Raw genomic sequence first — 14,707 nt, forward strand, 5'->3', positions numbered from 1 at the left:
AAGAACAGGATAATATGAGATGTCAGAACATTTCAGGAAACCAAGTGTGCCATCTGCAAGAAGGAAATTATAGCTCCAAGGAGAGATAAGCCCTGCCTTCAAGTCATTAAGGATTTTTGGATGAAACATCTGCAGAGGGTGTGGATGACTCACTGGGTAAGCTGGAGGGACAGCTCTAGGAATAAATGGAAAAGGATGATGCCACTTTCTTAGCATATGGTAGGGGAAAATGGTCCTAATGTCACTGTGCTACCACTCCTAAGGCCATGCCTTGTGCGTGTACACCTCATTGGTTGACAGTCACTGGTTTGTGGGATTTCACATGAAGATGAACCTTCAAAACCTAGTTTATGATTGACTGTTATAGACTGGAATCATTGTTCAAATCTCTTAATTCCATACATTGAATAACAGTATAACCACTTACACATTTTTCCCTGATTAAAATATTTTTAAAAGGGTACTAGCTTTTACTTTTGAACACATTAAATAAGATACTTTCAGTAACGTGGCTTCCTTTGAACTAGTTTAGAAGCGTCTATTGGTTAAAAAGCTATAAATGTTAAAAATATAAAGTTAACAAGCATGTTACACATTTTAGGCTAATCAGTAAAATAATACAAATAGAATGTATTTCTTTTAAGCCAGATGAAAAGAAATGTTAGAGAAAACTCAGTCTGGGCCCGGCCCCGTGGCTGAGTTTGCGCACTCCTCTTCAGCAGTCTAGGGTTTCACCAGTTCAGATCCTGGCACCCTCGTCAGGTCATGCTGAGGTGGTGCCCTACACAGCACAACCAGAGGCACTCACAACTAGAATATACAACTAAGTACTCGGGGTGGGGGGATGCTTTAGGGAGAAGAAGAAGAAGAAGAAGGAAAGAAGATTGGCGACAGTTGTTAGCTCAGGTGCCAATCTCAAAAAAAAAAAAAAAAAAGAAAACTCAATCCAACAGAAGACAGGAAGGAGAGAAAAGAGTAAAGAAAAATGAAAAATATGGTAAAGGAAAACCCTAAGATGGCAGAAAAAAATACAAATATATTAGTAATTGTAATAAAATAAAACATGATGGGATGAACCTTCTGTCAAAAAGACAAGCAGTGTTCAAGCTTAAATTTAAAAAGTCAGCTATGTGTAGTTAAAAGGTATATACTTAAACCTAACAAAATAAGACATGAAGAAACACTAGGCGTATATTAACCAAAAGAAAGCTGGTCGTGTAATATTAATAGTAAACAATCTATATTGAGGGGAAACCATTACTAAAGTGAGACAATATAAAAGGAATAATGCACCAAGTTATAATAATTATGAACTTGTATGCTCTAATGACATAGCCTCAAAATGTAAAAAGCTAAAATTGAAAATGACAAATGTGCAAGTCTGCAAAAAAGTGAAACTGCCATTCATGAGTTCAGAGGAACCATGCAATGAGAAGGTAAATACAATAACTTACACTAGACATTAGCACTGTGGTCTTTGATGCTCACTACCAAGTGTATCATCACTGCTATAAAATTTTATAGCAGGCAAGGTTTTGTGACTCTAAAATTTTATCTTTTTCTATGCATGTGCCTGTGAGAATAATATCTTGCTTTTTGCATAGAAATGTCAAAATATACTTGTTCAGTAAATCCTCTCTACAGATTGTTAAAAGGGGAGAATCCCATGGCCATAATTTTGCCAGATTTTCTAATTGTTCAGTAATAAGTGAAGGTGACAGGAGAGAACCAACAGTTCTGTGTTCCTTATTTGTGTTCTCTCATTTACTTTTCCCATCAACTGTATGAAGTATTATTCTTTTTCTGGTTGACAAGAAATTGAGGCACAGAGATTAAGTAACTTGGCTAAGATTATACAGCTTGTTAAACAGGAACACCTGGACTCAAACTTGTCTCAATGCCAGAGCCTCAGCACCATCCTTAGCACCAATACCACCATCAATCACTGAGAATATATTGAGGGCATTGTCTTGCGGGGAAGAGGAAGCAGTATAATCAGATCCAAAGACTGAAGATGAAAAGTCTAAATAAGAACTCTAACTCTTCAGTGAAATACATCAATGAGTGTTTCAAGATGAACAATTAATTCCTGACAGCTAGATTATGGAAACAGATGAGTGCCAAAATAGAAACTGAGAAAAAATACTTAACCTATCTCATGAAATATATTTCTCTCTTACTTTCAATACTTTCTTTTATTTCCTAAGCCTGCTTATGTGTGCTGGTATAAATTATTAAAAATTTTAATAATTATATAGTCTCTATTTTTCTTTTTCCTTAAGACTATTTTATTTCTTATTTTCAGAACAGTGTTCCAAATTCTTTAATCCAACAGTACTCCTCTAAGTGAAAGTACGTTGTCATAAATTCATGAATCTAAGTATTTTGAAATAAGATTTTGCTTTAAATACACATTTATCTCTAAACATGAAAGCATATCAATAATCAAAAGTTTTATTTCAGTTAACTATTATTGTAACAAAGCCAGAGAATTTTATTAGAGGTCACAAACACTGAAACTCTTTCATTTCATACATACAGTTTAAATACAGGTGAACTTATTAAAAGACTCATCTGTTTTAACAGTTTAAGTTCTATGAATTTATTGAACATTTATTACGGTATTCTTATGACATCTTTCCTAACAAGCCTGCAGAAACCAGATTAGATGCCCCTTGACTCCAGTTATTACCAAAGCAAATACCACCCCGTTAGCTAAAATCCTACATACTGGATAATTCCTGGTAAATTATATCTCATATATGACAGTCAAGACATGTTCTAACTTCCAAAAATTAAAGACTTTATTATGAATTGCATAAAGAATACTCTATTATCATATTTACATTTTTTATGAAATGTAGCTGTTGTGTTGGACATGGACTACACCTTAAAGAAATGTGATGAAACCTATGTTTATATAGGTCTCTTGGCTATCATGTAAATTGTATTTTTAAAAATGTATCCAAAGGTATTAAAGTCCTCGCTAACTTCGAAAGTCAAGAACATCTACATCTTTATTCTATGTTTTAAATAATTTCTTCAGAACTCGGTTTAAATTTAAGCTACACAGTCCCACAGTTAAGCAAGGCATGATGGGTACTTTCTCAGTAATTTTTGCATGGTAGATTATGACTTGCTGATAGAATCAGACTGGTGCATTATAAAAAATATCCTATGTAACATTTTTTAGTTTACCTTTAAAAATCATTTACTAAAGGAATTTATAAAGGCTTTCATAAAGCAAAGAATCTTCAGTTGTGGTAAGTTAAAATTACTGCATTAATGTTTTATATTTAAATTTCTATAAAACTTATTTTATGGAAACGCTACATTTTTAAAAAGCAAAGCTTTATAGTCCTGAGTTCAGTTTCATTTTATAACTCATTACAGGAATGTATTCAGATAAATCAAGTTACAACGTGTAAGGAGCCTTTTTTGGCATTATAGAAGAAAATCCTAAGTGCTAAAATAAAATGAATTATTGAAAATATGTATGATTAATTGCATGAAAGCTGATGGTTGGATTTTCAAGCCATTTTAAGATCTGAAAGTATTTTTTTGCTGAACATAAAGGAAATATTTTTTAACATTCATTATGATATTGTCTGACCTAGTATAAAAAAACTGTTAATAATCCTCACAATACAAAGTTGTTTCTTACTGAAATGTTGACATAAAAATCAGCCTCTAGAATGTAGTTAATTCATAACAGATTTTAAGTAATACATTTTTGGATGTAACTGATGTCATAAAATTAGTTTTCTATCCTAAGAAGAGTTTATAGCACTTCTTCCTTTTTCCATAATCCATGGAGACCATCTAAAAGTGGAGCTATCAGTTCTTGGACATAAAAGCAACAGAAATATATAACCAAGTTTAGCTAAGTGTAAAAATTAGGAAATCAACCTGATCTCAGATTGAAAAATGAAGGGAAAATAGTGAAAACTTATTGCTTAACATTGAGTGTAGTGATAAGGGGAATAGCCAAATTCAACCAAGTTATGAAAACCCATCATTGGTAAGTCTGTAGAGGTATGTGTTTTAAATATTCAGTGTGTGAAGGTAGGTTAAGTCTGAGTTCAAGAGTTTTAAAGAAGTCGTTCTCTAAAGACAGACTCATAGCTAGGGCACGGGCATAAAAATCTGTTTGGTAAACAGGATTGTAGCTGAGTTTATTTTTATTTTTCCTTTGGCATAGACATAGGATATTAAAGGTGTTATTTTAATTGAAATCTCTTCTTACAAACAGTCGGATATAGCCTGAATAAAATAATCCTAAAGTTAAATTTACTAACAGTATTTGGGTACATACAGGGCAGGAAAAATTTACATGTATTAGTATCTTTTTTTAATAGTTTGCATAATAGGTCAGATACTAATAAGGATTTTAGTAAGTTTCTTTTATGTGCTGCTAAAAATGTGTTATATAGATGGATATTGTGTGGCTTTCTTTGCTTTGGTACCAAAGTTAGACATGTTAAAAACAAAGATCCTAAAATGATTAGCAAGAAACACATTGAAAGTATTAAAAATTGCTAATTGTTAATGTGTATTTTAAAATTAGTATCCTTTAGATGTTTTCTCAAAACATCAAAGGAAGAAAAGATATGCTTTTTAGGCAATACTTTTTATATTAATTAAACATTTCCTTTATATACTATTATTGGTCATTTCAGAACTGTATGAGGCTAAGGATGAAGATTTAGTCTCCGTATCTTTGTTCATTTTTTTTTTTGAGGAAGAATCACCCTGAGCTAACATCTGTGCTAGTCTTCTTCTACTTTTTAGTATGTGGGCTGCCAGCACAGCATGGCCACTAACAGAGCAGTGTAGGTCCGTGCCTGGGAACCAAACCCAGGCCACCGAAGCAGGGCACACTGAACTAACCACTAGGCCACTGCAGCTGGCCCTCTTTGTTCATTTTTACATCATGACTTGTAGTAAAAAGAGCCCTGATAATTAAAAACTAAAACACTGATCTCTTGTAGCTATTAAAGCTATTTTTGCTATCATGGATATGTTATATTATCTCTAAAAAAAGAGCAAAATATCACAATTTAAGCAGAATAGGTTTTTTTTTAGGGTACATTAATGAATTTTCATACCACCTTCATTTTTCTATACTTTATGTCTGAGAGAAAAATGACATAATATAATCTTTATAGACTTGAATGAATGTACTGTGGAAGTCTATGAATACATTTTGGTAAAGAGCACAATTGCCTAAAATAAATTAGCTAAGAAAAACACTTCAAATGTAAATCTTTTTTTGAAGCAAAATACAATTACTCGTGGACTCTTTAAGATTTATAAAAGTTTTAGAACAAAAATGCCCTGGTATATATAATGAATAAGCCTAAGCCTGAATAATAAATACAGGAATAAGAGGTACACTGGAAACACCACACAAATGGAATATTAAATAGATTGTTTCATAAGATTTTTGACATGGGCTCTAATTATAGAACATCAGACCTCAACACACAGCATGTTACTTTCAAAATAAATGTAGCAAAATATTTTCAATAGATGGAGTGGCCTTAGAATGTGCCAGAATATTCTTTAATATAACTATACTATCACATTTTATTCTTAAAGTTAAATATCTTAGCCCAGAAACATTCTGGCGATATTCCCCCAAAACATATATATCAGTGGATTGTTCACTATCCTTTATGAGACAGGATAAAAAATTAACTCATAATTGGGTTAATCATCTTCCTAATATTATAACAAGGTTTTAATATATAATTCTTATTCTTTCCCAACAGAAGTGCAAATCAGCTTTAGTTCTTGGAGTGGACATGAAATTAAAATAGTGAAAAAAATAAGACTCCTAGTATTGTACAATCAGATTTTAAATATTGCTTATTTATATATAACTATTTTAATTGTTTTTAATAATCCAATCTTCTATAAAAGGAATAGAATGTTTTTACAGAAGAAAGTTGGGATATATATTAGGCAACATTTAAAAAAGTTGGCATGGCCATGTTTTAATTTTAAAAAGTTTTTTTAATTATAAAAAACTTTTTCACTTCTGTAAGAGCAGATAATCATAGCTTCTTTGTATTTAAAAGGTGAAATATAATGTTATGGGTAAGTTTTATTCAGTCAAAGTTAATGTTTTGAAAGCCTAGAAACCTAACAAACTAGGACCTGAATGAAACATAACAAGGAATATTGACAGTGTCACTGTGTTAAAGGAAGAAATATGTCTTGAATCTGACATGAAATATGCAGTGAATGCTTCTACTTGCCAGGATGCTTAAGAACCTTTATACTTCTTGGATGAATGACAAAAGAGAGCCAGAAATAGGTAGGGAGATATCTAAGTATTTTTAAGAACAGTGTCAACTTTGGCCATGGTAATTGGTATAAAATAAATGGTCATAATATGACAGATTTCCAGATATTACACACACAAATGATTTTTATATGTATTAATGTCTGTCAAAATTTCTAATGTAAACCAAGAATTTGAAATGTTTTATCAAAAACATTTAATATAGGTAAAATATACATAAACCTAACCATAGTGAAACCAAAATAATGTGGAAGCTAGAATCTTATACACATCTCCCTAACAAGTTTTTTTTTTTAAATTTACCATATTACAACAAATGGCCTGTTGCTAGGTATATTCTGTATATACCATGGCTATGTCTAGAAATATGAAACGTCTGGAATAAAACTGAAAAATCCAAACACCAAAGATGTTTTAAGTGGTTGTATATGACATTATCATGTTGATAAGATAGCCAGATGATGACCAAATTTTTCAAATTTATCAAGATACTTGTTGTTTTATAGACATAATCTTGTTGATTGTTACAGATTAAAAACCTATGTTACTTAAGTGTGTGTGGATTCATAAAGGAAACCATGATTTTATCCTGTACCTCCAATGTTCTGGCTATCAAGATTTCTTTAATTCCCTTAAAAAGCAAAAACATTTAACCTTAAGCATATCCAACACCCTCATATTTGTTAGCAGACCGTACACGGGGCTAGTTGTTTTCTATTATTGGATAAAATAGTTATCCAAGACTCTACTTAACAGAATCAGTAGAGGAAGATGGAGTAAGAATTGAATCCTCTGCTCTGAAATCTTTTCTAGGATGAAAGTGTGGGCTTCGAGAATATCGAGGTTTCAAACCTACAGATGAAGGCTGAGAAAAGCTTCTTCTCACAGAATGTAACCTTGGTTCCTATTAAGAGATTTAAAGAAAATTAGGGTTTTAATGCATTTTAAATGGCTTTTATTTTACAATTACTTAAGGGAAAGATTTAAAAATAATATTAAGTGGCCTGGATTCTGAGGAGAGAAGGTGTGCTTTAGGAAATTCCCACTAGAAAGAGTCGGTTACCTTATAACTGCTGCTGGAGAGGGAAGCATCCGAGGGCTATAAGAAAGACTCACTACAAAGGATCTGAGAAGAGCCAAATCTAATGGTACTTCTAAATTACTACATTATACTTCCTTTGTGCCATCCCTGAACTTTGGTAACGACTTGTTAAAAAAAAAAAAGATTTTTGTATTTAGTGACATACAAAACTAGAGTCAGACCGTATGGTTGAGAAAGCAACTGTCCAGAGAAAATCAGGGAATTATTCATAAACTTGCATGTCAATAAAGTAACATGAAATTTTATCTACTGTTAAGTAAAACATCCAGTAAATAGCCTTTGTGTTCCAACAAATGAATTTTATTTGATCCACTGCTGAACATAAGGATTGCTGGAGATACTGTTTGCTCAAGACACTTGAGAATGGGAAAATTTCAGCTAAGGCATCTATAATGACTAAAGGTATAGGATTATAAGTTATCTATAATGACTGGCTTCAGAATGCCAGTGTTGAGCCAAATGCTTTTGCCTAAAAATCTCATCATTTTCTCTGCCTGCTTTAAATGATTCGAGTTTGCATGTTGTGATTCAAGAAGAATGCAGGCATCAAGGAGCCTGAGTTTATCTCATAAAGCTGAATAAAACTTTAGAAGTAGGACATAGGCCAAATCAACTGCCCAACCTGAATCTGACAACAGAAATTTAATACCAAGTATGCTAGTAGTTCTTCTAAAAACATAACTACCAACTTACATAAAGTTAAGGGAAGCAAACCAAAACTTCTAAGATAAGTAAAATTTCTGTAAAGAGGCATAGTTGATTATATACTGTTGTACTTTCCATGATTTGGGCACAAACGTCACTCTTGACCCACCAAGACTGAGCGTGTCTACTAACAATGAAACCACTTGCCAATGCTAGAATAGGTAACTATCAAAAGTCAGTCATAAAAACAATGGGTAATTTTTTATGGCATATCAGACCTAAATGCTTCTAGGTTTAAAAATGTTTTAAATTGTGCAATTACAAAGAGTTTATTCAAATCGCTTTAAGTACTTTGTGAGGGGCTGGCCCCACGGCCGAGTGGTTAGGTTTGCGCACTCCGCTTCGGCAGCCCAGGGTTTCGCAGGATCAGATCCTGGTCGCGGACATAGCACTGCTCATCAGGCCATGCTGAGGTAGTGTCCCACATGCCATAACTAGAACGACCCACAACTAGAATACAAAACTATGTACTGGGGGGCTTTAGGGAGAAGAAGGAAAAATAAAAAAAACTTTGTGAAGTTATGAAAGTCTTCTAACCAGAAAACAAACATTTATGATGTATTGTAAAATAAGTGAAAGAGAGTTATCAAATCAGTGGTGTGAGAAAATTCACTCCAATGACATGAGGCTATATTTAACCTTAGGCACCGTTATAATTCTTGAGCTAAGGAGATTTCAGTAGGCAATTATGATAATGATTCATTTATCTTAGCACCACACACATTTTATCAATATAAAAAGTGATAGTTTGGTACTCGTCATTAGGATGTAAAAAAGAAAACTAAACTAGAATAACCCTTTCTGAAACAGCAAACACTACATGGAGGGTCTAGACAAAGACTGATAAACACCTATATTGTAGTTATTAACAAGAAGAATGGAAAGGAAGAAGAAAAGCAACCAAAGTTTCATTGTTTTTTGTTGGTGGACTTTCTGCTTTCAAAAAAAAATATAGAAATGTGCCATGTTCCCAAAATATAAAGAGTAGATGGCACTGCCTATATATATTTTTTGCTATCTCAGAGGGATTAAAGTTTTTTTTTGGATAATTTAGAAGGCATTTTTTCTCACCTGGTGTTCCTTCTTATATTTACCAAAATACTGAATTGCACAACACTCAAAGAAAATTTTCGATTAACAATCTAACAAATTAAATTCTAGGGTAATTTTATTTCTATTATTTTGGTTAGGAAACTGTTCATACTTAGGTTACTTGATAAAAGCATGATTAAACAATTTCATGGTATCATAATTTGTTTATTTTAAAATTGAAATATTTTCTGATCCAGACTTCCAGACGTTTAAGGGATTAGAATAGACATTTTATTTGTGTCTAAGATTTAATTTGTGTAAGATTTAATTTTAGCCATTTAACAAAAGATGGTCCATAACTCTTGGATGAGACAAAAGTTATTTCTGCAAAGTACTGTGTTCTCTACGGACCTTCCCTTCTCAGCCCTCTACTCCCTAGACAGGACTTGCTTGATTACAGGTGACAATTTATTAGTAATCAGAAGTCCTAGGTTCTACCACTTAATAGTAATGTCATCTTGGGAAGTTCTCTTAACCTTTCTAAGACTCTCTTCTCTTATAAAAAGTTGCCTGATTATCTCACAAAAATATTGAGTGGATGTAACAAGATAACATATGTGAAGTGCTTGTAAATTGTAAGATGCTATATAAATATAAGGTGCTATTCTTGCTTTGGAATAATATAGTAAGCAAAATGTGATATTCTAAGCATGACTTCATAGATTATCATCAACAAAGTTAACAGAATTTTTATAAGGAATATTATCATGGACTTTAAACAATCTTTAATGACTTAACCAAAGCTTTTCTTTAAGATGACCTAGTAATTATATAGCAAATTTAGTTACACAGGTTAAGTTACCAATATTTTAAGACTAATATCTTAAGGCTATTCCACAGTTGTAGATTCTTTAGTTCTTAAGTTATATGATTCTATGATTTCATGTTTATAACATAGGGAAACAGGCTTATACCTAAACATAATTCAATTTATTTATATAGCTGTATCAATAGCTAAACCAGAAACCGTAAAGCTTCAAGGGTTAAATGGGTTAAACCATAAAGTAATAGAGGAGTTCAGGCCTGTCTTTTATGGTTTAATGCCTTTCAGACTATACTTTTTGAAAATCCTTTTATACTATACTAAACTATACCAGTTTAATGTTACATTCATTTTGTAAATATTGATAGAGTTACCTACATCCCAATTTCCCTGGGACAGTCTAGGTTTAGGCCTGTTGCATTATTAGAATTTCAGTTTTGAAACAGTCTTTGAATAGAATGATCTTATAGATTTATTAATAGGATAAACTTCTTTGTTGGTCACTAAGTGCATAGTTCAAAAATTAAATGATTTTAATTGTTTTTGGTACCCCCTTCACTCTCAAGGGTCTTGATTTGAATGATAAATATATCATTCCCACATATAATAAGAACTTGGAGCAGAGATCAGCAAAGTCAAGAACTTTCTGACTACTACAAGGAGCAGAAGTGAAAGCAGAACTTGATATGATAAAACATCAGAGGACCTTGTCTAAAGTAAAAAGCCTTGGTTTCTATAAAGATAATCAAATCAAGTTTGTCTGCTGCTCATCAATGAAGGTGGGAGTGAGATTAAAGAGGAAATATGTGCTGGAGAACAAGGATTCCTAATTCTGAATCTATATAATCATATGTTACAGAAAGTTAAGCTAGTATTCATATTGGAACTTGGCAAGTCTCTGGGAATGTAATTATCTGTGAGAAAAGATGAAGTTGCATTCTTATACATGATCTGATTCAGACAGACCCTGTTTGCAAGCTTGTCTTACTATAATAGAACGAACTGTACTTTATTAACAACAGGGACAAGATTCTTTTGAAACTGCATGAGCTGAGATTAAATCATGTCAGTGAAAACTATATGTTGGTTACTTTTACCTAGAGTGTGTAAAAGATGTTTGGTTTGAAAGATGTTTAATAAAGATAGTATATCAACTGGATTATTTATATGAAGAAATGATCTTTACAATGAATTCTGAATATTTTCCCAAATAATTCATCAGTCAGAGGAAAATAAAAAAAGCTAAATTCTCTGTAATGGGTATACAAAATTTAAGTAAAGGTGACAATGATTTAGAAAGTTAATTTTCAGGAAGCAAGTGAATGTATTAAATGAGTTGTACAGTGTTAGGTTTATATCCTAAGTCAGAGTTAGAATCTTTAAAAGAAGTTTTTAACTTCAAAAATGGAAATCTGCTAAAGCGCAATACAAAAGGTCTGTATTTCATTATTGTCTAGGGTTGCACCTATGGAATTCTTTGAGGAAACTGGATAGCCTTTTTGAAATTAGTGAGATATAGATGTACAAAAAATGCTGTGTATTAACTAACATATCCTTTCCAGTTGCATCTTATTTTTAGGAATCAGACACAAAGGTAACTCTCTGCATGGTCATCATCTTTTAAAATTTCCTTTATTAATATTTAAAATATATAAAGGAAAAGAAATTGAGGATTAAAAGGATAAAATTCCATGTTAAAGCAAAAGCTATCCTGGTTCTTTACCTTCATACTTCCAAATGCTCACTCTGTTATTAGGAATCATTGTGAAAAACATGGAGCTTTAAGAGTACCGAAGTGTTCAGAAATGAAGAAGGAAAGAAGGTGTGAAAACCAAGAATGACACTCTCAAGTATGAATTAGCTGCTTTTAAGCTGAATTCCTTAAGCCAAAACATCTTTCCTCACATTGCCTCAATTTTTTATGTTACGTTATACTGTTGGAAATTCCACAAATTGGATTAAGTGTTTGGGTAAACAGGCATTCTCTTTAACCCTATTCTTAGGGAAGGTGAGGTTGGGAAAGATCCTTGTTTCTTTCTTGCTTTTATTCCCCAAATCTAGAATTCAAATTAGTATTATTAGATTACATATTTAGCCTAATATAGATATCTTTTGGGAGAATATCCTGTGAATTTAAATGTCACTGGTAATATGGTTGGAATTGGACAAAACTCTTCCAAAGTTAAGTATGCTTGATTGTATTTCTTTTCTTTCAGTTTAGAGCCATATTTGAAAATGAAATCAGAGATGACAGTGCAAAAATAATCGCTAAATAAATAATGACTACATAGTAAATATCCCTAAGTCCCCTCATTTTCAGTCAAAAAAAGTTAATTGAATTGGGTAGATAAGACAAGATTCAGGATCTCTCAAAATTTGGAGAAATTCTATCCAAAATGGAAAACAGAGGTCCCTCAGAATGCTAATAGGCAGAAGGGGGGAAAGCCAGATGGAAGGAGGTCTTTCTCATTGTCAGCACGTTGTTTTTTCAATTGATTCAAACAATAAGGATATCGTACTTGGAAAACAAGTTGGAAAGGAGATATTGAGGTGAATAGACAGGGAATTCATTCCAGATTGAAAGAGGACAACTGATAGGCCTAGAGAATTGGGAAGGGAAGAATACAGTTTGATTTTTAGCTTGGAATTTTCCAAAGGAAAAACTGCTTTTTTAAGCACTGAAATCTATTAAAGACAAAGATGTAGAGAGAATGCCACAAAGCTCGTTGATGATAAATAATGGGAGGAAAATAAATGCTAAGAACTTTGAGACATTTACTTTGAAGCCTTTATACTTTAAAGCAGAAACTTAACTCTCCTTATAAAATGAAATAACCCAAAACTACCATCTCCTCAAAAGCGTTACTTTCCCCAGGAAAGAAAAACTCTCAGAGATGTATTTTAACCTCTCTAGTCCATGAAGGAAGAAATGAAGAAAAAAGTAGGAGTCTAATCAAAGGACTTTCTTATTAGAAATTCTCTCTTTAGGCCTAAGAGCATACTGGAATCTTGTAGGTAAATCCCAAAGAAGTTGAGGATCTAGGACCCTCCAAATTTTCTCTGATGAGGAAAAAGAACCCACCAAGTAAAAAGGCTGACATGAGAAAAAGACTCTTAGCAGAGGAGGAAGGAAAAGGCTTTAGTCTTTAAGTACAGAGAGGCAGCTTCTCACACCCCTGTTTTGCAACAGTACACCAAGATGTTTATGACTCCAGTTACCTTTAGAGAAATACTAAATGACAATTACTGTGGGTACACACCTGGATAGAAATGCAAAACTGAGGTTAACATACCAGCTTCACTAAGAAAATTATGCAGCAAAATATTAGTAAATAATCAAGTACTGGCATCTTTTAACTAAGAAATACATATCAAATGAGAAAAACTGACAAATCAGTAAATGGAAAATTTTTAAACTGCATGTTTTAAAAATAAGTCAGATATCAAAATAAAATGTCTTAATGACTATTCGGCCTGTTACTGTGTATGTTCACTTCAACATAATCAGGCTTGGCATTATATTAGTTGATATTATTTTAAGCATTATGCCTAAAAAGAAAGACAAAACTGGAAATCCTTAATCTGTTAGTTCATTAGTTTGAAATCTACATCTGCTATTTTATATTTGCAGATCCTGACAGGTCAGAAAGTAGTTAACATCAAGATAACCATGAAATTAGTATATAGTATATAGTATGTAGAAAACTAAAGAAGGGTTATGTCACATGGAAGAAATAAAATAATGACAATGTGAAATAAAACAAGTGATCTTGAATGGCACTTGATTTCTGAGAGGAACCAGGAGAATGCACAAAATATTAGCAAATTTATGCAACACACAAAAGCAAAGAAACAGAAACACCTATAAGGCAGGTCCAACAAACAGCAATAACTAGCTGCTAATCAGAGAGTAGTACTCAACATGGAAGGACAGAAGCTAATAGCATATTTTTAGGAATTGATGCACAGGAATAAAACACTGAGCAGAGCTGAAAGAAACAGCATCAATTAGGAATATTACATCCATCCTTTGGGTAAAATTTTGCCCTTTTCCCCTTTTAAGTCTATAGAGATTTCAGAATAAATTTTAGTCAAAGTATAGGTGTAGGGGCCAGCAATTTACTATTATAATAGTGCATGTAGAAGCATGACATCAAAGTTGGATTGGATACCTTCCTAAAGTCTTTTCTAGTCCTTTGATTCTATATTTTAATATTATCCAAGCACTACTTCTGGGAAAGATATAAATAATTTTTGTGTACGTGACTCCAATTCTTCATTTTATAGTTAAATATAGCATAAATCAAGGAAACACACTTCTACATATGGGAGTTACCATGTATAAATTTGTTTGAAAATACTGTACTGCCATTATTAGCAGAAATTTATAAAGCAATGTTATAAACTAAATCATACCTCCTTTTTCTAAGCCATCCTTCTGAAACCAGCTGACAGAGGAAGTTAAAGTCTTAATTTTCCAAGATACTTTATCTTTTGACAAGCTACCACCTTTCTGTTTCTGCTTGTATTAGAGATTCTGGGAAACAGGTTGCAAAGCTATTACCTTGTGATTTTGGTACATGTACTAATATTTGTATTATCCATTTCACTCTAACACAGAGTGAATTTCAGATGTTTTTAAGATTGGCCTTTCAAAATGGGTACTAAGTAAGTAAAAATTTACTTCTGAAATTTATCTATAGAAGATATACTATAAAAAAGAAAAAAATAAAAT

The sequence above is a fragment of the Equus quagga genome, chromosome 4 (genome assembly GCF_021613505.1).
Source record: "Equus quagga isolate Etosha38 chromosome 4, UCLA_HA_Equagga_1.0, whole genome shotgun sequence".
NCBI lineage: Eukaryota > Metazoa > Chordata > Mammalia > Perissodactyla > Equidae > Equus > Equus quagga.